Raw genomic sequence first — 25,688 nt, 5'->3', positions numbered from 1 at the left:
GTTATTCATGTGATTGCTATTAAACCCTCTGTTCCTCACGTGCACACACATTTATTCCCATGGGTGCATTCTATAATTTGCTGTGCTATATATCTACATGTTATTCATGTGATTTTTGTTTTCACTTGTACTCCCATTATTGGCAATCCCAGTCATATCCTTCTATACACCCACGCGTCTATCCTCTCTCGGATTCTGCGCCTCCATGTTGGTGATGTCTGCCGCTCTCAGCCCCTGCTAACCCTGGGCATTCTGCAAACTGTTGAATCCTTTCTGCTCTCTGGGTTAAATGTACTGTAATGTGTGATCCTCTGCAGCCCTCCAAGCACAACTGAATGTTCCCTCACCTAACCCCACAACTATTATGCTTAATCCTCTGTAAATCCCAAATAAACACAGTGCTGTTTGCTCTGGTTTCTTCTTTACCCAACTTATTATTGCTTCCTGTCTGGGTTTTCGGGCCTGACTTTTGTACGTCATCCCTGCAGGGTGAAGTGGGCCTTATATAAAACCAATAAATAGCCCGACAAACATGCCATCTTAACTTCTATTACTTTTCATATAAATGGCGTGATATCATGACTATTATGAAAATGTTTCCACTATGAAATAAAGTAAACAATGGAAAATGTTAATGCAGTAAACCAGTAGCACACCGGCAGCGCTGTTGGGAACCATGACATCTTTTTATTTTTTATATTTCTGGCGCTAGGAGCGGCTTTTAGATTTTACAAATGTAGATGAAGTATACTTGTAAAGCGCACTGTTACTCCATCTCACAGTGTCCTGGCGCTGTATAGCGCTGGGGAACTCGTCCTGACTTTCCCTGTGAGATGGTCCCTCCTGGGCACCCCCAAGGTGAGACCAGGCATCTCCAGCGTTGAAGGGGCTGTTGTGAAGATTAAGCAAGCTATTGCCCAGAGTTGCAGAGTGGAGCCCAAGGTTAGAGTAGGCGCCAGGCGAGAATTATCGAGTCCGTGGACATTGACCCAAGACCCTGCTGCGTTGGGAATTGAACCCTGGTCCCAGGCCGATCTCCGCTTCCGCTTCCGGGTCTGCCACCTCTAACCACTGAAATGAATATTGAAGGGCGACTGCACTCTTTATAATCAGTTTGAAAGCAAACTAGATGGAAGGGAGATGATGATTACATTTGTGAATAAAGATCGGAAAGATCTGTAGATGAAGGAGAACTGTTTGTGAGTCTGATGATTTATAATGGATAATTTGATGCATTCATAGGCATTGGATTGAGGGTTAAAGTTACCTGTGTACTCGATTTGGAAGAGTCTGCAGAAATAACAGAGTAGTAAAAGGCGGGGTTAAGAGTGGAAAAACGGACTAATTACATGGATAACAACACGGAGTTGGACTAGTCATGAAGATAGTGAATGTATAAATATCCTCACCTTATGTTTGCTGACTTGAACATAGGGAGCCTATGTAGAAATAAGCATGAATTATAATTAAAGGTAGGCACATATCGAAATTATGGCAGAAAATGAAAACTCCAGATAATGTCGGAGTTTACCTGTAAGTCCTAAGAGTGGCGTTTCAGACTTAGCGGGTGCTCGACAAAGTGAAGAGACCTGCCAAGAAAGATATCAAAAAAATATATTAGGATCCTGGTCAGCGTGTAGACTGATGGGATCGCGTTGCGATTGACAAGTCTGAGCGCGGGGTTTGGAAGCGAGCCTTACCGGAGCAGAGTGTTAGGGGATCCCGTCTCGGCGTCTTGACTAGCGTGCGCGAAAAGACGATAAGTCCTTCTTTTAATGGGAAGTTGGAACGCTTATGAGAATAGAAGGCGGACTATAACACGGAAAAGCGAGCTGTCGGGAGTGGGATATGTAATACGATGTAAACGTATAAAAGATGAATGCGTATAAAGAAGCTGTCGGCTGATTAGTGAATACTTTTGACAATGAAAACTGTCAGATTACGTATGAGGCATTAGTATATGAGTGGACTAGCGCTTTGGCGCTTGTATGGGACGCCATCTTGGAATGGTGTCTAAAAAACGAGATCGATTTACATGCACGAAAATTTAGGGGGAAAAGATGCCAACTTAGGCATTGTAGATATTGTGCAACAATTGTAGAGAATCGAAACAAAGAGAAACGAAGAAAAGAAAAAAAAGGGAGGACAAAAGTTTAGTACAAATATGAAAGTTCAAAATAATTGGTGCTAACTATTTGGGCGTATCAATATCATTTGTGCCTTAGTTAACAATGACTACTGTTGATTCAAAGTGGTGTGTATCCAATATCTCCTGCCTATTTACATTCTATGTCAAAGAATCATGCTCCATCTAAGTAGACTGTGTTTTCATATTTGTATACAGAGGATGGAGTTGTAGGGACATTCAGAAGCGGCGACTAGTTAGTGACTAAGGGAAGGGCTGAGGCTAGAGTCTTAGTTGACAATGGCTACTATTGATTGAAGATAGTGTTTAACAAATATCTCCTGCCTATTTACATTCTAAGACATGGAATCATGTTATGTCTAGGTTGACTGTCTTCCTGTATTTGAATGAAGGGAATGGATTAGTGGAGACGTGAAAGGTGACCAAAAGGGGCCATAACTAGTGAGTGGGTATATGAAGAGCCATGTTAAGGATGTGTGTTGCTGTACGTGAGAGATCCATATTTTGGGATATTGTTTGGAGATGTGAAGGTTTGCGGTCGCTTAAGTGGAGGTAACTATAAGAAACATAGCAGATCCAGTTTATCATTTAAACCCTTCGGGGTAAGGGTTTGCAATCGTTGAATCCAAAAGGTTTCTCTTTGGATTAGAGTTTTAGCATTGTCGATGCCTAGTCTTTGAGGAACAATTTCAATGATTTGAAATCTTAATTGGGCAATGGAATGCCCTGCTTCAATCCAATGTTTGGCAAGAGGTGCAGTCAAATTCTTGTTGCGGATGCGACTTTTATGTTCTGTCAGCCTGAGTTTCAATTTTCGATCTGTTTTGCCGACATATAATAATCCGCAAGGGCATTTGATGGAGTAGACCACATGCTCAGAGTTGCAATTTGTTGTGTGCCTTAACTGTATTTTTTCACCCGTACGCGGGTGTAGTAAAGTATCTCCTAGGATAACGTTGTTACAGTTTTTACAATTGTAGCACTTTTGGGTTCCCTTGTGAGTCTTTTTTGATGTCGTTTCGTCAGTGTAGGGTTTGTTCAATAGTTCTTTAAGGTTCTGCGACCTTTTATAAGCAAACAATGGTTTGTCTTGGAAAATTCGAGCTAGACTACATATTAGAAGATCTAACATGGCAAGCAGGGATAATCTACTACAAGCGCTATATTGATGACATATTCATCGTATGGAGACGCTCGACTGCAGAACTACTACAGAACATTGCGAGTTTGAACTTAGCCAACCCACGTATACAATTCACTCACAACATCAGTGACAAAGCACTTCCGTTTTTAGACGTTCTTGTGGAACTTCAAAATGGGTCAATTCAAACGAAATTATTCAAAAAAGAAACAGACAGAAACACAGCACTACTTTATGAGAGCTTTCATCCCACTCACCTCATAAATAACCTTCCAATCTCTCAATTTATGAGAATTAAAAGAATATCATCCAACGAAACCGATTGCATGAGAAGCTTGGAACAACAAAGACAAAGATACCTAGATAGGGGTTACCCTGATAAATTGCTTGAGACTCATCTTGAAAAAGTGAAAAATACACCAAGGCAAAACTTGCTACAAAAGAAGATGAAAACCGACAACAAAAGAATGGTATTTGTGTCAAAATATTCATCTGCTTCAAAAGACATTCAAAGAGTAATCTGCAAAAGATGGGAAATCATAACAGCTGAAAAAGACTTCGAAACACTTTTCCAAGACAAACCATTGTTTGCTTATAAAAGGTCGCAGAACCTTAAAGAACTATTGAACAAACCCTACACTGACGAAACGACATCAAAAAAGACTCACAAGGGAACCCAAAAGTGCTACAATTGTAAAAACTGTAACAACGTTATCCTAGGAGATACTTTACTACACCCGCGTACGGGTGAAAAAATACAGTTAAGGCACACAACAAATTGCAACTCTGAGCATGTGGTCTACTCCATCAAATGCCCTTGCGGATTATTATATGTCGGCAAAACAGATCGAAAATTGAAACTCAGGCTGACAGAACATAAAAGTCGCATCCGCAACAAGAATTTGACTGCACCTCTTGCCAAACATTGGATTGAAGCAGGGCATTCCATTGCCCAATTAAGATTTCAAATCATTGAAATTGTTCCTCAAAGACTAGGCATCGACAATGCTAAAACTCTAATCCAAAGAGAAACCTTTTGGATTCAACGATTGCAAACCCTTACCCCGAAGGGTTTAAATGATAAACTGGATCTGCTATGTTTCTTATAGTTACCTCCACTTAAGCGACCGCAAACCTTCACATCTCCAAACAATATCCCAAAATATGGATCTCTCACGTACAGCAACACACATCCTTAACATGGCTCTTCATATACCCACTCACTAGTTATGGCCCCTTTTGGTCACCTTTCACGTCTCCACTAATCCATTCCCTTCATTCAAATACAGGAAGACAGTCAACCTAGACATAACATGATTCCATGTCTTAGAATGTAAATAGGCAGGAGATATTTGTTAAACACTATCTTCAATCAATAGTAGCCATTGTCAACTAAGACTCTAGCCTCAGCCCTTCCCTTAGTCACTAACTAGTCGCCGCTTCTGAATGTCCCTACAACTCCATCCTCTGTATACAAATATGAAAACACAGTCTACTTAGATGGAGCATGATTCTTTGACATAGAATGTAAATAGGCAGGAGATATTGGATACACACCACTTTGAATCAACAGTAGTCATTGTTAACTAAGGCACAAATGATATTGATACGCCTAAATAGTTAGCACCAATTATTTTGAACTTTCATATTTGTACTAAACTTTTGTCCTCCCTTTTTTTTCTTTTCTTCGTTTCTCTTTGTTTCGATTCTCTACAATTGTTGCACAATATCTACAATGCCTAAGTTGGCATCTTTTCCCCCTAAATTTTCGTGCATGTAAATCGATCTCGTTTTTTAGACACCATTCCAAGATGGCGTTCCATACAAGCGCCAAAGCGCTAGTCCACTCATATACTAATGCCTCATACGTAATCTGACAGTTTTCATTGTCAAAAGTATTCACTAATCAGCCGACAGCTTCTTTATACGCATTCATCTTTTATACGTTTACATCGTATTACATATCCCACTCCCGACAGCTCGCTTTTCCGTGTTATAGTCCGCCTTCTATTCTCATAAGCGTTCCAACTTCCCATTAAAAGAAGGACTTATCGTCTTTTCGCGCACGCTAGTCAAGACGCCGAGACGGGATCCCCTAACACTCTGCTCCGGTAAGGCTCGCTTCCAAACCCGCGCTCAGACTTGTCAATCGCAACGCGATCCCATCAGTCTACACGCTGACCAGGATCCTAATATATTTTTTTGATATCTTTCTTGGCAGGTCTCTTCACTTTGTCGAGCACCCGCTAAGTCTGAAACGCCACTCTTAGGACTTACAGGTAAACTCCGACATTATCTGGAGTTTTCATTTTCTGCCATAATTTCGATATGTGCCTACCTTTAATTATAATTCATGCTTATTTCTACATAGGCTCCCTATGTTCAAGTCAGCAAACATAAGGTGAGGATATTTATACATTCACTATCTTCATGACTAGTCCAACTCCGTGTTCTTATCCATGTAATTAGTCCGTTTTTCCACTCTTAACCCCGCCTTTTACTACTCTGTTATTTCTGCAGACTCTTCCAAATCGAGTACACAGGTAACTTTAACCCTCAATCCAATGCCTATGAATGCATCAAATTATCCATTATAAATCATCAGACTCACAAACAGTTCTCCTTCATCTACAGATCTTTCCGATCTTTATTCACAAATGTAATCATCATCTCCCTTCCATCTAGTTTGCGGTAAGAAACATAAACAACTTAAATTACCTACCCTCATTTATAACAGTGCATCATTAGTAACAAGATTCCTTTATTTTTATTTTACTTTTCTTCTCTTTTCTCTTTTACATTTACAGACCCCTGACGAAGGGGCTCGCGCCCCGAAATGCATTGGGTGGAATGAAATGTATTGTCACTGTGATATAGACATGTACAGTAAATGACAGTTATGTATATGCTGATTAACTCACATGCATTCTAAACAAATGTAACATGGATATAAATGTTTTGCTGATTTAAGTTAACTCATTGATGAAATTCGAAATAAATGCATTAACGATCAAATCGTAAATTGAGTAGTGCGTGCTGGTGTCCTGGTTCTTCACCAGGCCTAACATACTTCATATGTCATAGTTTGCAGGCTATATACCAACACAGCACACATATCGAACTAACGCTTTCAAACTGATTATAAAGAGTGCAGTCGCCCTTCAATATTCATTTCATATTCTACTGCAACCATAGGGTACTAGCACCAAACAATAACAAAATGTCGTTCGAATCAATCGCGGCTATCACGGACAACAGGGCCAACACCAAGGCCTACACCGTTGAAGACGCCAGTCAAATTTACAAACTGATAAGGGAATCCAAAACTTTTGATGCACAAGGAGGTACAATAACACAACAACTCAAGCAACTAGAATATCTAACCAGGCGTGAGCTAAACCAACGTTTACACGCAACAACGCTCATTCAATACCATCGAGTTAAGCGTATACCCAGAGGACTCAGATTAGCTATAAGACCTATGTTATACAGATTGAACAACAACGCAAAATTCATGGAGAAATGGTTTGAAATTCTTAACAAATGTTCTCTTGATCTAATACTTCTATTAGTTGAAGAATTGGCAAAAACGATAGCAGATTTAGAAGAAGAAATACACAACCTTAAACGTGATTTATCTGAAAGAATAGAAGAGGATGTATGGGGAAGGACACTAGAAGACATCAACACACGATTGGATAAATATGGCAAAGAACTAGAAGAAGTCAAGCTACGCAAATTTAAACGCGACACCATCGACTATAAATTAAATGAGGCCTACACATGGGCAGAAGTGTATGCTAAACGACGATTCAACAGCAATGTAAGACAACAACCAACCTCTTCGGATGAGAGTGTAGTCTCAGATAGTGAAGTAAGTACAAGGAGGCAACCAATTAAAACCACACAAGTACAAAGACCCACAGCGCAATCCTCTGATTCCAATAGTACCGCTACTGAACTACCACCGACTCCTTTTTTAGCAACGGACCCACCACCAAGCAAACCCCCAGAGATTCCTACCACAACAACTGGAGAAAAAAATCGAGAAGAGGAAAAGGAAAGAGAAAAACAACGGGAGAAAGACAGAGAGTCACTGAAGAAAACAGGATTGAGAAGCCAGACCAAGATCTCATAATAAATATTTCACACCATATCCTTTCCGACTTTGAAAAAAAGATACTGAACAAAGGCACCTCATTCGTAACCACGTATCACACGAATGCCCTGGAAACGGAGGTAGCACTTTTCAAATTCATGAGAACTCTTAGGCTAAAATATTTCTTCACAGTTCTAAACCCAACAACAGATGGCACAGAAACTGACAGACGATTCAAACCCAAGAGCAACTTCATGCCACCCATGTCGCACAAAACTCTCGATACATTCGAAACTCTAGTGAAAGCGGACATAAGTAACATCCAATTTAAAAGGAAAAACAGAAACCTCACTAGAGCTGAATACAGTGCTCTTCAAAGACTAGCCAACAATAAAGATCTGACATTTCAAAGAGCCGATAAAGGGGGCGCACTAGTTCTAATGGATTCTACCTTCTACATGCAAAAAGGTGATGAACATGTACATGACATTAAAACGTACATCAATTTAGATCAAGACCCAACCATGAATATGTCCAAAAACCTTGACAAAATTTTGATAAAGCGGAGGAACACAATTGGATCGATAATTCGACTAAACGCTACCTTCAACAACCTCATCCACGAAGACCCAAAATATACTTTCTACCGAAAGTCCACAAAAACCTGGAAAACCCTCCCTTCAGGCCAATTGTGTCAGGCTGCTCTTCGATTTTTGAAAATCCAGGAATCTTTATAGACGCACACATGCAACCATTTATGCAAAAATGGACCACCTATATAGAAGACACATCAGACTTCCTGAGAAGTTTAACAAACATCCAAAAGGTTGACAATGAGGACTGGACACTGTGCTCTATTGACGTCACCTCGCTTTACACATCCATTCCCCATAAACAAGGGATAGAAGCGATGGAATGGGCATTATTGAGATCAGAAATCCCTGAAGAATTGAAATACCTTATACTGCAATTACTAGAATTCTGCCTGTTGAACAATTACTTTGTTTGGAAAGAAAACTTCTACATTCAGCAAACGGGTACGGCTATGGGATTCCCAGGAGCCTGCGTCTACGCCAATATCTTTATGGCGAAATTCGAGCTAGACTACATATTAGAAGATCTAACATGGCAAGCAGGGATAGTCTACTACAAGCGCTATATTGATGACATATTCATCGTATGGAGACGCTCGACTGCAGAACTACTACAGAACATTGCGAGTTTGAACTTAGCCAACCCACGTATACAATTCACTCACAACATCAGTGACAAAGCACTTCCGTTTTTAGACGTTCTTGTGGAACTTCAAAATGGGTCAATTCAAACGAAATTATTCAAAAAAGAAACAGACAGAAACACAGCACTACTTTATGAGAGCTTTCATCCCACTCACCTCATAAATAACCTTCCAATCTCTCAATTTATGAGAATTAAAAGAATATCATCCAACGAAACCGATTGCATGAGAAGCTTGGAACAACAAAGACAAAGATACCTAGATAGGGGTTACCCTGATAAATTGCTTGAGACTCATCTTGAAAAAGTGAAAAATACACCAAGGCAAAACTTGCTACAAAAGAAGATGAAAACCGACAACAAAAGAATGGTATTTGTGTCAAAATATTCATCTGCTTCAAAAGACATTCAAAGAGTAATCTGCAAAAGATGGGAAATCATAACAGCTGAAAAAGACTTCGAAACACTTTTCCAAGACAAACCATTGTTTGCTTATAAAAGGTCGCAGAACCTTAAAGAACTATTGAACAAACCCTACACTGACGAAACGACATCAAAAAAGACTCACAAGGGAACCCAAAAGTGCTACAATTGTAAAAACTGTAACAACGTTATCCTAGGAGATACTTTACTACACCCGCGTACGGGTGAAAAAATACAGTTAAGGCACACAACAAATTGCAACTCTGAGCATGTGGTCTACTCCATCAAATGCCCTTGCGGATTATTATATGTCGGCAAAACAGATCGAAAATTGAAACTCAGGCTGACAGAACATAAAAGTCGCATCCGCAACAAGAATTTGACTGCACCTCTTGCCAAACATTGGATTGAAGCAGGGCATTCCATTGCCCAATTAAGATTTCAAATCATTGAAATTGTTCCTCAAAGACTAGGCATCGACAATGCTAAAACTCTAATCCAAAGAGAAACCTTTTGGATTCAACGATTGCAAACCCTTACCCCGAAGGGTTTAAATGATAAACTGGATCTGCTATGTTTCTTATAGTTACCTCCACTTAAGCGACCGCAAACCTTCACATCTCCAAACAATATCCCAAAATATGGATCTCTCACGTACAGCAACACACATCCTTAACATGGCTCTTCATATACCCACTCACTAGTTATGGCCCCTTTTGGTCACCTTTCACGTCTCCACTAATCCATTCCCTTCATTCAAATACAGGAAGACAGTCAACCTAGACATAACATGATTCCATGTCTTAGAATGTAAATAGGCAGGAGATATTTGTTAAACACTATCTTCAATCAATAGTAGCCATTGTCAACTAAGACTCTAGCCTCAGCCCTTCCCTTAGTCACTAACTAGTCGCCGCTTCTGAATGTCCCTACAACTCCATCCTCTGTATACAAATATGAAAACACAGTCTACTTAGATGGAGCATGATTCTTTGACATAGAATGTAAATAGGCAGGAGATATTGGATACACACCACTTTGAATCAACAGTAGTCATTGTTAACTAAGGCACAAATGATATTGATACGCCCAAATAGTTAGCACCAATTATTTTGAACTTTCATATTTGTACTAAACTTTTGTCCTCCCTTTTTTTTCTTTTCTTCGTTTCTCTTTGTTTCGATTCTCTACAATTGTTGCACAATATCTACAATGCCTAAGTTGGCATCTTTTCCCCCTAAATTTTCGTGCATGTAAATCGATCTCGTTTTTTAGACACCATTCCAAGATGGCGTCCCATACAAGCGCCAAAGCGCTAGTCCACTCATATACTAATGCCTCATACGTAATCTGACAGTTTTCATTGTCAAAAGTATTCACTAATCAGCCGACAGCTTCTTTATACGCATTCATCTTTTATACGTTTACATCGTATTACATATCCCACTCCCGACAGCTCGCTTTTCCGTGTTATAGTCCGCCTTCTATTCTCATAAGCGTTCCAACTTCCCATTAAAAGAAGGACTTATCGTCTTTTCGCGCACGCTAGTCAAGACGCCGAGACGGGATCCCCTAACACTCTGCTCCGGTAAGGCTCGCTTCCAAACCCCGCGCTCAGACTTGTCAATCGCAACGCGATCCCATCAGTCTACACGCTGACCAGGATCCTAATATATTTTTTTGATATCTTTCTTGGCAGGTCTCTTCACTTTGTCGAGCACCCGCTAAGTCTGAAACGCCACTCTTAGGACTTACAGGTAAACTCCGACATTATCTGGAGTTTTCATTTTCTGCCATAATTTCGATATGTGCCTACCTTTAATTATAATTCATGCTTATTTCTACATAGGCTCCCTATGTTCAAGTCAGCAAACATAAGGTGAGGATATTTATACATTCACTATCTTCATGACTAGTCCAACTCCGTGTTGTTATCCATGTAATTAGTCCGTTTTTCCACTCTTAACCCCGCCTTTTACTACTCTGTTATTTCTGCAGACTCTTCCAAATCGAGTACACAGGTAACTTTAACCCTCAATCCAATGCCTATGAATGCATCAAATTATCCATTATAAATCATCAGACTCACAAACAGTTCTCCTTCATCTACAGATCTTTCCGATCTTTATTCACAAATGTAATCATCATCTCCCTTCCATCTAGTTTGCGGTAAGAAACATAAACAACTTAAATTACCTACCCTCATTTATAACAGTGCATCATTAGTAACAAGATTCCTTTATTTTTATTTTACTTTTCTTCTCTTTTCTCTTTTACATTTACAGACCCCTGACGAAGGGGCTCGCGCCCCGAAATGCATTGGGTGGAATGAAATGTATTGTCACTGTGATATAGACATGTACAGTAAATGACAGTTATGTATATGCTGATTAACTCACATGCATTCTAAACAAATGTAACATGGATATAAATGTTTTGCTGATTTAAGTTAACTCATTGATGAAATTCGAAATAAATGCATTAACGATCAAATCGTAAATTGAGTAGTGCGTGCTGGTGTCCTGGTTCTTCACCAGGCCTAACATACCTCTAACCACTGAGCCACACTTCTCCACTAAAATTATATGCATAATATACTTATGTATATGAAGGGAACTTGTATTCTACTGCTGTGGCTCTTTCTGCATAATTACGGCTTTACCGCATTTGCCTCATAAGCTATCATCTGCTGCATAATATGCAGATATTAACAAAAATGCTGTTTCTAGCTCAAACAGATCAAAAGTTACTAAAAATGCCGCAACGTGTTGTGCAGCGCAGAGAAAGTTGACTGATCACGTTCCAGAAGCTAATTGTTGTGTTTAAACTGTACTAATAAAGTTAAACCTATGCCCATAGAGTGTTAGCATGTGTAAAAGCAACAACATAATGAAGTAATACTATCACAAAATGTGCTGCATTACAACGCAAAATTCACCCTTTCTTGCCACATAAAATACTCAACACTGCCACATAATATGGCCCTCCCCAGCCACATCATTCAAGTGTCCCTGCTTATATGGGCTTACAGCCAGCACTCTTTATCAACTCGTGTGTTACTGAGTCCATTCACATTTTTGTTTCACCCACTACAAAATAAAACAAGCACTGACAAATCCAAAAGGTTGGTGCCAACACCACACCTATTTGCTTGCCAATGCTTGTTTTTTTTTATAATTGCTCAAAAGTCCAGCAGGAGGTTGTGGCCAGATTCGGCGGGAGAATTCGGGTGGAGGCGAGAACCCAGGAAGCCACCTGTGTCTCTCTTGAGCGCCCCGGAGGGACAGGCAGGCCTGGACCAGGCCAATGATGACGCTATCACTTGTTTTACTCCAGCTGAGGCATGTCGCTGTTTCCTCTGGAGAAAGTGCTTCAGACAGGTCAGCACGTGGCCCGGGGCAGAGGCAGCCTCGGCCCTGTGACCTCCCCGGAAGAGCACCGGATGCCATTCTGAGCCCCTCCCCATTCCTGGCTTTGATGCTGAGGCGACATTTGCATCTGAATGGGGCTGGCGCTGCGGGACCGAGTGTTTGATGTCCCAGAGGGAGGGGGGTCGCAAGGGACCCGGGCGGACCAGCTTGATATCAAGGTGTGAACGTGCGCGCGCCTGCGCCCCCAGGAGGGCGGCTCCGGGATCCCCATTATCAGATGGCCCAGGGGGGGTCCCTTTATCCTAGGGCCGCTTTGATCTCCCCGGGAGGACTGCTGGGTTTACAAAGTGAACAATTAAGGAGACATGCTATCACAGAAGCCTCTGGTTTGTAAAACAAACCTCCTGGGCCCGCGTGAGGTGAAATGTCCGGATGAAGAAAGCGCAGGTCGGCCTGGAAGGAAATGGGAAGGGGCGCTGCTTTTACTGTGATAGCTGCTAGCGTCCTGAACATTTACTTAAGACCCATACAAACACTGCAGGGAAATGAAACCTGTCCAAAAAGACGGGGTGAGCGGGATTTAAAAATAAAAATGAAAAATTTGCGTGTAGTTTTACATAGCGCGAAGTCGACCCGAAGGGTTTTGAGCGCTTTAAATGAACACCAGTTGCATTACAGACGGACACATTGATTTTTGGTTGGCACTGCTGGAGATTGAGCGATTTGCCCAGAATCACTGGATGTTGACAGAGGCCAGACTCGAACCTGGTTCCACAGCGCCAGGGTCGACAGCACTGGCCCTTAAGTGTTTTTCGGTTCTCTCGTACATTCTTCTACTTCTTCCTACTCCTCCTCTTATTGGCCTAGGTAATTTCGTTTATTATTTATTTGCAGGTTTTTTTTTTTAGCGCGAGCTCTGCCCAAGGGCACTGGAGGGTCCTTTTCACCAGCACCGGGTGCATTACACAAAGGTTGACTCTTGTTTTTTTGAGAGTTTAAACGGTCGGCCTGGGATCACAATATGTTAAATCGACGCCGGGACTGGAACGTGTCTGGTTCCTCCATTTCCAAAGTCGCTACCTTTAGGGTAACACCACAACCTCTGTCCTTATATATCACTAAAAGGAGTAGTGGGCTAGCCAACAACTCCACAGGGGTGGCGAGCCAGGGGTCTGTCTTGGCTTTAAGACCCTGTGCACCCACGGAGCCCTAAAAATAAATGGCATGTAAATCATGCAACACACGTGTTTAAAATGTTTAAAAATCTCTTGAGAATTCAAATAAGTGTATTTGTTTAAAATGCTGAAGTGCTTCACCTTATAATATCTTATTATTTCACTGTATTGAGAGGTCATCAGAAGTCAAAGTGGGCAGAGGTACAGCGTTCCCAACCTTTATTAGTTTGATCAAAACAGTGCCCAGCCTTTTTATAACAAGCATTTGCAATGCAATAGGTCTCACATTAGGAAAGTTTGAGCTATTGGTCTTGTAAATGACAAATATTTTATTTGTGTCGGTTTTGAAAATAGCGAAATTAATAGCGTTGTCATTTACAATGCCAATACTTTTCATTTTTGCAAATGTGACACCTATAGCATTTGGATTGCAACATGTGTTGTATTTACGTGACTTAGATGTATTGATATTACAAATCACAATGGCTTTTAATTTTTTTAAATAATTAATACTTAAATAAAAAATTTTGTAATTTATAATGGCAATAGCTTAAACTTTAGTAAATAACTTTTGTGAAGATTATGTTCAGTTTATTTTATTGTGATGAAAATCCAAGAACAGAAGTGAAATATTAACATCTTTTTGTGACATTTATAATAAAGCTTGAAACATTGAGAGAACATATTTGAACCAGTTGTTGTTGAATAGTTGCACAGATTGATGCTGTGGGGGCGCTGAGTGATGTTGTGGTGGCGACGAGTGATGCTTTGGTGGCGACAAGTGATGCTGTGACGTTCAGTAATGCTGTAGTAGCGCATAGTGATGCTGTGGTGCCCCTGAGTGATGCTGTGGTGGTGCGATAGATAGATATACCGAGGGTGATAGATAGATAGAGGGAGGGCGAAATAGATAGAGTGAGGGCGATAGATAGATAAATAGAGTGAGGGCGATAGACAGATAGAGTGAGGGGCGATAGATAGACAGAGTGAGGGCGATAGAGTGAGGGAGATAAACAGATAGAGTGAGGGCGATAGATAGAGTGAAGGTGATAGATAGAGTAAGGGCGATGGATAGAGTGAGGGCGATAGATATAGGGCGATAGAGATAGATAGAGTAAGGGCGATAGATGGATAGAGTGAGGGCGATAGAGTGAAGGCGATAGATAGAGTGAGGGCGATAGAGTGAAGGTGATAGATAGAGTGAGGGCGACAGATAGATAGAGTGAGGGCGATAGATAGAGTGAGAGCGCTAGATAGATGTGTGTGGTTGTGTGGTTGTGTGTGAGGTGTGTGTGGTCGGATGTGGTTGTGTGTTTGGGTGTGTGTAGTTGTGTGGTTGTGTGTGTGGTTGGGTGTGATTGTGTGGTTGTGAGTGTGTGTGGTGTGGTTCTATGTGTTTGTGTGGTTGTGTGAAATAGAGTGAGGGCGATAAATAGAGTGAGGGCGATAGATAGAATGATGGTGATAGATAGGATTGTGGAGAAGTGTGGCTCAGGGGTTAGAGGCGGCAGACTCGGAAGCTGAGATCGGCCCTGGACCAGGGTTCAATTCCCCGCCTCGGCGGGTCTTGGGCTCAAAAATTCCACGGACTCGATAATTCTCGCTCCGGTACCTTCCCAACACATGGGTTCACACTCTGCGACTCTGGGTAATAGCTTGCTTAATCTCCACAACGGCCCCTCGCGGCGGGATGCCTGGCTTTCACCTTGTGGATACCCTGCCGGGGTTATCTCACAGGGGAATACCAGGACGGGTTCCCTAAGCAAGCGCCGGGAAACCCTTTGTGGGTAGCTGTGCGCTATATAAGCTCAAATACATTTACATAGAGTGAGGGCGATAGACAGATAGCGTGAGGGGCGATAGATAGACAGAGTGAGGGCGATAGAGTGATGGAGATAAACAGATAGAGTGAGGGCGTTAGATAGAGTGAAGGTGATAGAGTGAGGGCGTTAGATAGAGTAAGGGCGACAGATGGATAGAGTGAGGGCGATAGATAAAGTGAGGGCGATAGATATAGGGCGATAGATAGAGTAAGGGCGATAGATGGATAGAGTGAGGGCGATAGATAAAGTGAGGGCGATAGATATAGGGCGATAGATATAGGGCGATAGATAGAGTAAGGGCGATAGATGGATAGAGTGAGGGCGATAGATAAAGTGAGGGCGATAGATATAGGGCGATAGATAGAGTGAGGGCGATAGATATAGGGCGAGATAGATAGAGTAAGGGCGATAGATGGATAGAGTGAGGGCGATAGATAGAGTGAGGACGATAGATAGAGGGTGATAGAGGGCGATAGATAGAGTGAAGGCGATAGATAGAGTGAGGGCGATAGATAGAGTGAAGGTGATAGATAGAGTGAGGGCGATAGATAGAGTGACGGCGATAGAGTGAGGGCGATAGATGTGTGTGGTTGTGTGTGAGATGTGTGTGGTCGTATGTGGATGTGGTTGTGTGTGGTTGTATCTGTGGTTGTGTGTGTGGTTGGGTGTGATTGTGTGAGTGTGTGTGGTGTGGTTCTATGTGTTTGTGTGGTTGTGTGAAATAGAGTGAGGGCGATAGATAAATAGAGTGAGGGCGATAGATAGAATGATGGTGATAGAGTGAGGGCAATAGACAGATAGAGTGAAGGTGATAGATAGAGTGAGGGTAACAGATATATAGATAGAGTGAGGGCGCTAAATAGATGTGTGGTGGTGTGTGTGTGGTTGTGTGTGGTTGTGTGTTTGGATGTGGTTGTGTGTGTGGTTTCGTGTGGTTGTGTGTGTGGTTGGGTGTGGTTGTGTGTGTGGTTGTGTGTGTGGTTGTGTGTGTTTGTGGGGTTGTGTGTGGTTGTGTGTGTGCGTGGTTGTATGTGTGTGTGTGTGGTTAGAGAAGGATGTATGGGGAAGAGAGCAGCAGATCAGCACAGCAGAAGAGAACAGGGAGGTCAAGAAGGAGGTGGGTGGAAGAGAGCAGCAGATCAGCACGGGAGAAGAAAACAGGGAGTTAGAGAAGGAGGTGGGTGGAATAGAGGGAGGGCGATAGATAGAGGGAGGGCAATAGAGTGAGGGCGATAGATAGAGGGAGGGGGTTAGATAGAGGGACCGCAATAGAGGGAGGGCGATAGATAGCGTGAGGGCGATAGATGGATAGAGCGTGGAAGGGCGATAGAGTGAGTGAGGCCGATAGAGTGAGGGGGATAGAGTGAGGGCGGTAGAGTGATAGAGTGAGGGCGGTAGAGTGAGGCCAGTAGAGTGAGGGTGGTAGAGTGAGGGCGGTAGAGTGAGGGTGGTAGAGTGAGTGCATGAAGGTGTGTGGGGGTCTGAGGGGGTGTGAGCGGGTGAGGGTGAGGGGGTGTGAGGGTGAGGGGGTGTGTGAGGGTGAGGGGGTGTGAGGGTGAGGGGGTGTGTGAAGGTTAGGGTGTGTGTGAGGGTGAGGTGGTTTGAGAGTGTGAGGGTGTGAGGGGGTAAGGGTGGGTGTGAGGGGGTGTGAAGATGAGGGGGTGTTTGAGGGTGTGTGAGGGTGAGGGGGTGTGTGAGGGTGAGGGGGTTTGAGGGTGTGAGGGAGTGAGGGTGAGAGGGTGGTGAGGGGGTGAGGGTGAGGGGGTGTGTGAGGGTGGGTGTGAGGGTGAGGGGGTGTAAGGGTGTGAGGGGGTGAGAGTGAGTGAGTGTGAGAGGGTTGTGAGGGGGTGAGGGTGTGAGTGTGAGGTGGGTGAGGGTGTGAGTGTGAGGGTGAGGGGGTGTTAGGGTGAGTGGGTGTGTGAGGGGGTGGGTGTGAGGGTGAGGCGGTGTGAGGGTAGGGGTGTGTGTGAGGGTGAGGGGGTGTGAGGGGGTGAGGAGTGTGAGGATGCATGAGGGTATGGAGTTGTGAGGGGAGAGAGGGTTGTGAGGATGAGGGGTGAGGGTGTGAGGGTGGGGGTGTGTGAGGGTGTGGGGTGTGTGAGGGTTATGGTGTGTGTGTGGGTGAGGGGGTGTGTGAGGGTGAGGGTGGATGTGAGGGGGTGAGGTTGAGTGAGGGTGAGAGGGTTGTGAGGGTGAGAGGGTAGTGAGGTTGAGGGGGTGACGGTGAGAGGGTTGTGAGTGTGAGGGGGCGAGGGTGTGAGTGTGAGGGTGTGTGTGAGGGTGAGCGGTGTGAGGGGGTGAAGGTGAGAGGTTTGTGAGGGTGAGGGGTGGAAGGGTATGAGTGTGCATTAAGTGAATGTAAAGTTTGTAAATGTCTGGTCTGGTTTAAGTCATAAGAAAACGTGTTCTCCTTGTCTCCTGCATGTGGGGAAAGCCTTCAAGGCAGCGCTGGGAGGGGGGCTGGGCAACCATGCCAGCATTCCGATTCACGAGCAGATGGTCCTGTTTATGACCTGCCGAGCACGTGAAGTGGCTGCTGGCAAATGGCTTTGATGTTCTTATCTTGCTTTGTGGGAGGGGTAGGGGAGCGATTTGCTGTGCAGCGCCTGGCTCTCACATGAACTGTATGAGTTTTGAAATCAGCGTACTATAATCTCGCCGAAAAAAAAAATGCTTACGCATTGCTTCAGCGAGACCTAAAAACAGAAAGAGGGAGATAAAATAAGAAAGAAAGAAATCTATAAACAAACTAACAAAGAATGAAATGGAACAAAAAATTGGGGAAAAAGAAAGAACAAAGGAATATTCGAAAGAAAACGAAATGAAGAAAAACACAAATGAAAAAAAAGCGTAATATTAGAGTCTCTGCAACAAAAACAGTAACTCACTGAGCTATCTACAAAAAACAAGCAAGGGTGCATGCACTAGTGCATGCTCACACAAGCGAGACAAAAAATACAAAAATGCATTGCATTAATCCGACATCACCAACCCTGAATTCTAGTTTTCCTTAGAGCCATTAAAAAATCACACATTGATATAAAAAGTCTTGTTATAGCTTGCCAGCACCAAGGAGGTTACAGCTTGCCATACCAGGAGGCTTCATCCTGCAAAGCCTTCGTAGGCTCTGCACAGGCTTAACTAAACATGCCAACTTTTTGGACCTCTGAAAAAGCTTCTTCCACTTACTAACAGTGATAAACAAAGACTTTCCAATGCCCAACACCAAATGAAATAGAAGAGCACATTTCTGCAAACTTAAGTAGGTTTAAGCAAAACGCAATTCAAATAGTAGAAAAAAGTTCTAAAATAGGTCAAAGAATCACCGAAAACAAAACAAAAAAAGACCCAATAACTGATGGACAAACGGCATCCCGCAGTTGCAAAGAGCTTGAATAACATCAGCAGAACTAGCCCTTCCTTCGAGAACTAACAATAAATCCCCTTAGCAAAGGAGCTGTACAGGGGCCGTCTGAAGGAGCTCTGGCCTCAAGCTCGATAAATTGCATGACTGCACAGAATAGAAAGTTAAATATATAGAGGGGCAGTTAAGAATTCAATTTTTGTGAAGTTAACTTTTAAACAGCAACACAGACACTACCCAGTGGGAAAGTATTTAAGAAAAGACACTCATTAAAAAAAAATGCACCTTGTATGTCGCAGCTACCTACACGGGCTGATGCCAGACGCTGTACTGTTAGCACATGACCACTAACAAATAGATAAGTTAGCAGATCGAAGGTTATTCACTTTTTGAAAACATCGTAAGGAAAGTGTGAAAATTGCAAAAAATGAGTGATAGGCCTTCAGCACTACTAGAAAGCAAGGGCCATGCATCAGCAACTTGTGGCAACAGCGGAAAATAAATGTGTAGAGCGTTCTTATTACACTACGGCAGACCTCTAACTCCAACCCCCGAGGCAAAGCTTAACGTATACAATGAAGTGATAGGAAACTACAGTGTGAGCGCTCCCGCCAGTGCAAATAAGTCGGCTCGTGGCACCTCGAAGAGTGCATCTCAAGTTCAGCACCTCCATTCTGATGGGAGCAGTCCTTGATATGTAAATATAAAAGTGTAGGCACCAAGCATTCCAGAGCACATGTCTGTAAAGCAGAAGAGCATGTACTCTAGTTATAGGTTTTGAAACCCAACTACGAGGTGCAAGTACTCTCCCCTCCAATTTAATGAGGTGCGTGTACTGAGTACCTGATCATTTAAACCACTGGGTGGGAAATAATTCAACAGCGACGGCACAATACTCGATACCGCTTGTTCAGAGCCGGATACAAGATGTCAGTGCCAAGAAGTTTACAGAATATCTTCTAGTTGGCAGACGAAAGTTCGACTTCAAGCTGTACAGTGTGTGTACAGTTTAAGCAGGACAGAACAATCACGGGAATCCACTGCAGATGAAGGGGTGGGCTTTTGAAGACGAGCCAATATAGTAACAAACGTTGGCGTGCTCAGCAAAAGACTGAGTCTTTCGCGCTCAATTATTACAGTAAACGGCATAGGTTTTAAATGTGTAAACCAAATTGTTAAAATGCTCCCATGGATACGTGATACAAACCCCTTAAATGTCCGAGAGTTACAGCTAAATTGTATCAATTAAAGGCGCAACAAGTGTACGATTTTAGCAGCAAATACACACAAACCTGGTGGGTACAGTTTGGGCTGTATGCATGATCTACAGATATAAGCAACCCGAACTGTGAAATTAGGGTAAACCATAGTGGCTTTCGTCAGCCCTGCTAACATGTGAGCACTCCAGTATATGCTAGCTAGAAGACTAAATTTGTTTTAACTAGAGATTCAAATGCTGGGCAGATAGGTGGAGAGAGCACAGTCAACCTGAGTTACAGATGAATGGGTGACAGCTTCCTGTTAACAAGTCAATGTACTTGGAATGACTGGTATGTATCTGAAAATAGCACGAGTACTGTCAAATGTAAAATGTTTAGTAGAAGTCTCTGTACAATTTACTGCCCTCTACGGTACTTCTACAGAATCAAACGTATCAGAAAAGTCTCTGCATGAGAATAATGTCATACAACATATAATAATATTGAGAACGAGCACAATCGATTCGTAAAGTTGGAGGAGCAACAGTGATAAACGTATGAGTTGGCAAAGCATGGGTCATCAAATTAGCGACATAGAAATTAGACATAGAATGTAAACAAGTCACGGCCTGGCGGTCGTGAAGTGTGAAGCAGTGGGCGGGGAATCTGATGCCTTTGAAGCTCTCGCTGCCTTTGATGATGGAATGCGAGTCACGGAAGGCAGGCGCTGGAGAGGCAGGGGGTGGGCTGCCTGCAACTCGAGCGACCATATGGAGAGGAAGGGGGGTGGACGGCCTGCTGGGAGAAGCTTGTGTGAGGGAGACTGGGCTGCCTTTGATGATCGAATGCAAGCTCGTGCACGAGGAGCTTGTGGTCACGTGATTCACGTGAACTGTTGGAAATCCTCATCGTAAAAAGTCAGTTTTGTGGTTTGGTTGCAATAGGTCTCTCTGCAAGACCTAAAAAATTACAACTGTTTCTGACCTGCCGACTTCCTGTGGGTTGAAAGGGGGAGAAGAAAGGTCACCACCAATGTGGGGTGATAGATAGGAGGGACAACTGAAGAAGCAGCAAGCTTTCTCTAAAGGGTTCTTGCTCCTGAAAGGAATATACATTAGTGCACTTTGTTAATCCACAAACATTTAGGTGCTAGGAAGCCAGTACAGGCTTTAATTGATATAACTTGGAATGTATCTCTTTATTGTCAAAAGTATTCATTCATTCATTCATTCCCTTTAATGTAACCCTATAAAAGGGTTTGACTAGGCACGGTCAGCGTCTTACTAAGACATAGATCATGCGGTGAGAAACAGGAGGGGCAAAGGCAGATATGGAAGACGACGATCCACCGAGCAAGTCAAGCCGCGGAGAGGCACAGGCATAGAGCAGGCAGAGCACGGGGAGAGGAGGGGCAAAGAGAGACTGAAGGGCAGTGGCAGCTAGATTGTAGGTGCTATGAAAGAAGGAGACAGTGAGTCTGAAAAAAGGTACAAGTGGGCCAGAGAGACTGCGAGAGAGAAAGACGAGAGCAGACAATATGAATGAAAGGGAGAGAAAGAGTAAGACAAACTGGAGGGAGACAACGAGAAGTTGGGGAAAAATGAATGCATGGGGCTAGCAAATGAGGGACTGGGAAGTACGTAATACAGACGAGATAGTGGTAGTAGATGGACGAGTTGAAAAAGAGATGGGCAAAAGGCAGTACAGTGAGACACAGGGAGAACGAAAGAGAAAGAAGAGGGCATCATTGGGTAAAAGTGACAGAGAGAAAGAGGCAAGAGGCAGTGTCAAGTTTGAGTCCAAGAGAGGAGAGCTATACAGACAATAAAAGCATGGGTGCACAAACAGACACAGGCAAGAGATAGAATACTCAGGGAGAAATATAGCAATGAGAGATAGAGTGACAGCAATAAAGAGTATAGGAGAGTGAATGGGAAACTCGGAATTCCAATATTTTAAGGGCAGAGTAGGAAAGAGACATGCATTAGACAGGCAATGAGGATGAGAAAAACGAAGATCAACGCACGAGAGGAAGAGAGCAATAAAGACACTTAGTGGAGACAATGAGAAATTATAGAGAAATGTAAGTGCACCCACGGTAGAGACTGGGTGGGGCAGGACAGACAAAGTGCGATACAGAAAAGAGACATTTATCATACAGAAGGGAAGGGGCAAAAAAGAGATAGAGACAGTAGAAAGAGATGGGCAAAAGGCAGTACAGTGAGAAAACAAAGATTAAAAAACATAGAAAAGGGTAGCGAAGAGAAAAGGAGGCTGGCAGAAGACAAACAACGGGTAAAATAAAAAAAAAGTTAAAATAAAAGGAGACATGGCCTGGAGGCCGTGAAACTGAAAGTACGGCCGGCGGGCCGTGATTAATTAGGGGAGCCTTTGATGCAGCAGGGGGCAGAGCGGGATGAGCTGCTGGCGGCACCAAGCTGTGAGTGAGATGCAGAGCGTGAAGGGGTAAAACAGACAGAAGAGGGCCTGGGAGGGGGGCTGGGCAGAAATGTGAGTCACGGCCTGGCGGCCGTGAAGTGTGAAGCAGTGGGCGGGGAGGCAGGAGCAAATGGTAAGGGGAGCCTTTGAAGAGCAAGGCAGGGGGATAATAGACTTGGCTCAGGTGGGAAGGTGGACTGAAAACTTCTGAAAAACAAACAACGGAGCAAACTAAAGAATGAGATCTGAGAACTATAAGGAAGAACTTTTGGGGCCTTTCTCGGAGGCTCTCGCACACATGAGCCAATACGTGCAAATGTGGCACTTGAAAAGGGCTAAGAAAGTTTACAAATCTGGCCAGGTCATCTTGGAGGAGAGTGGCACTTTATAGTGCAAAGAAAGCCCTGCTGCCATGAAACGAACATTACACAACATTAGACGCACATGACATCAATTGTGCCTATCTGAAAACATTGTTCGATTGCGTCAACCAAACAGCTGTGTTGTAACAAATAACTGCGCAGATCATGTTTTTTTAGTAAAATTAAAACATATATTGTGCCATTCGAACAGGTTTAAACAGATAGCAGGGAAAGGTCGGGAAAACGATGAGTGAGAGAAGGAAGAAAGGCATGGACACAGAGATCAAGAAGGCTGCGAGTGGGAGAGAGAAAGGTGGGGGTGAAAGGCTCAGAGTGGAGGTGGGGGGGGATAGTGGGCGTGAGAAAGAGTCTAAGGCGGAATGCGAGCTGTTTGCAAGGCCACGAAAGATAGTGTTTTTGAGAAAGTAAGATTGAAAATGAGTAAGAAAGAGAGTGAAAGAGAAAGGTTAAAAGCATGTGAGAGATTAAGTGAAAATGAAAAAAGCGAGTAAGAGATACAGGGGGGTGGAAAGCGAGGGTGAAGGGGAGGTGTGTGTGCATTCGTAAAATAAAGATAGTGGCAGTCTAAGAGTGGGAAAGCATGAAATGCAGCTCTAAACTAATGCAAAAGGACTAACAGTTGTAAATAAGAGGTTGGGCTGGGCAGAAATGCGAGTCACGGCCTGGCGGCCGTGAAGTGTGTAGCAGTGGGCGGGGAGGCAGGAGCAAATGGTAAGGGGAGCCTTTGAAGAGCAAGGCAGGGGGATAGAAGAGCGTTCACGAGCACGAGCACTTCTACAAATCCGCATCGTGAACTCAGCTTTCTGGTTTGACTGCAATAGGTCTCTCTGCGAGACCTAAAAATGAGAAACACAAAGATATACAATGGAATGCTGGGGCGGAAGATGTGAAGTACTAGTATTGGCCCGGAGCAACTTCTATTTCCATTTCTCTATTTATGCAATTTATAGAGCGCATGGCGACCCCAAGGCATCCCAGTGCTGAAACCAGAGGTAGCACCTACTTCATTGCCTTCAATAGTGCTCTCAACATTCTAATGTTCTAATACCAATTAGATCAGTAATATAATAATAGTCATTTTTGAGTTGCTGGTCTTCTCCCTGGAAGGAAACAACGCGGTCCCGCTGGAGACACTCCATCGTTGTATGGCAGCCACAGCGGATTGTCTGCGGGCCAACTCTTTACAATTTAACAGCACAAAGACGGAGGTACTTCATTGCTCCGTGGACCGGATTCCGCGGCTACTCCCTGAGAACTTTTGGCCTGCCACCTTCCCTGAGCCAGTGTCGGCTGCGGAGTCAGCTCGCAACCTGGGGGTGATCTTTGGCCCAAACCTACAACTTGACTTGCACGGCAACAAAACCATCTCTACGTGCATGATGCTGCTACGCATGCTGCGTAAAGCTCTGCCCCTTCTCCCCGCCCAGGCCAGACCGGAAGTAGTTCGCGGGACCATACTGAGTCGTTTAGACTACTGTAACGCGCTGCTTCTGGAGGCCCCAAAAAATCTGCTGGGGAAGCTGCAACGGGTGCAGAATATGGCCGCCAAGCTGGCTCTCTCTCGCTCCAATTTTAGCTCCTCCACCTTAGCGCTAAGGGACCTACATTGGCTGCCGGTACACCAGCGCGTACTGTATAAAGCGGCGTGCTTGGTGTTTAAGGCAGTACATCGACAGGGCCCGGTGCCGCTGCAGAACATGTTTGCTTGGTACTCTGCCCCACGGCTCCTCCGCTCTTCCTCGGCATATCTGCTAGTGGTCCCTAGGTTCCAGAGAGTCAGGATGGGTGGCCGTTCGTTTAGTGTTGCTGCGGCCAAACTTTGGAACTCCCTGCCACTCTCCTTGAGATGCCATAGGGAATACTATCCATCCAGAAAAGCCATAAAAATGCACCTCTTTCCCAAAATTGTCTGAGCAGTGATAGTGTGGGGGGACTGAACTTCAAGCGCCAGGATGCCCTCTGGGTGACAGGACCGCGCTCTACAAGTATACCTACATTACATTACATTACATTACAAAAATGGGAAAAACACGTTTTCAGGAAATATTAACAAAGGGAATAATACCAAAAAGTCAGGTATTTTTGATAGTTGTATAGGCGCTAAAACACTGGCAACTGCACTCTAATTGTTAGATTAAAATGTATTAGCTGTGTTGTTTACATATTGTTCTGCTTAAGTTAGAATTCGCTGCACCATTTTATGTTTGGCCACCATTTTGAGCCTTGATCAAAACTAGTTTCTCTCTGTCTCGGCGAGAAGCAGCCTTGGTAATTTTCGTTTCCTTCAAGGTTGGGCCTTGCTGTACTAATGAATACACTGTTCTTATTGTAAATGTAAATGTATTTGAACGGTGTGTTACTCTTACAACGCAACTATTACAACGTAATGCTGTTACAACGCAGCTATTACAACGCAAATACCATTACAATGCATGCCATTACAACGCATGGCATTACATAGCAGATGCTATTACAACGCATACCATTACATCGTAAGTATTGGTAAGTATTTAATTTTTTATTTATTTTATTTAATATTTTATAATTGATTTAATTATTATTAATTATAAAAAAAATATTTATTTCGTTTTTAAATATTATGAATTAAATATATTAATTTAAGTAATTTTTTAAATAAGTATGAGTTTAGGAGTATATGTTTTGGGGTACTGATGTATATGTTTTGGGGTGTTTGGGTATTTTTAGGTTTTTGGGCTTGGTTTGGGTTTTGGGGTACAGGGGTGTTTTTAGGTTTTAGGGCAGGGTTTGGGTTTTGGCGTACAGGGGTGTTTTTAGGTTTTAGGGCAGGGTTTGGGTTTTGGGGTACAGGGGTGTTTTTAGGTTTTAGGGCAGGGTTTGGGTTTTGGGGTACAGGGGTGTTTTTAGGTT

The sequence above is a fragment of the Lissotriton vulgaris genome, chromosome 4_1, assembly GCF_964263255.1.
Source record: "Lissotriton vulgaris chromosome 4_1, aLisVul1.2, whole genome shotgun sequence".
NCBI lineage: Eukaryota > Metazoa > Chordata > Amphibia > Caudata > Salamandridae > Lissotriton > Lissotriton vulgaris.
Note: the sequence above shows the minus strand (reverse complement) of the source record.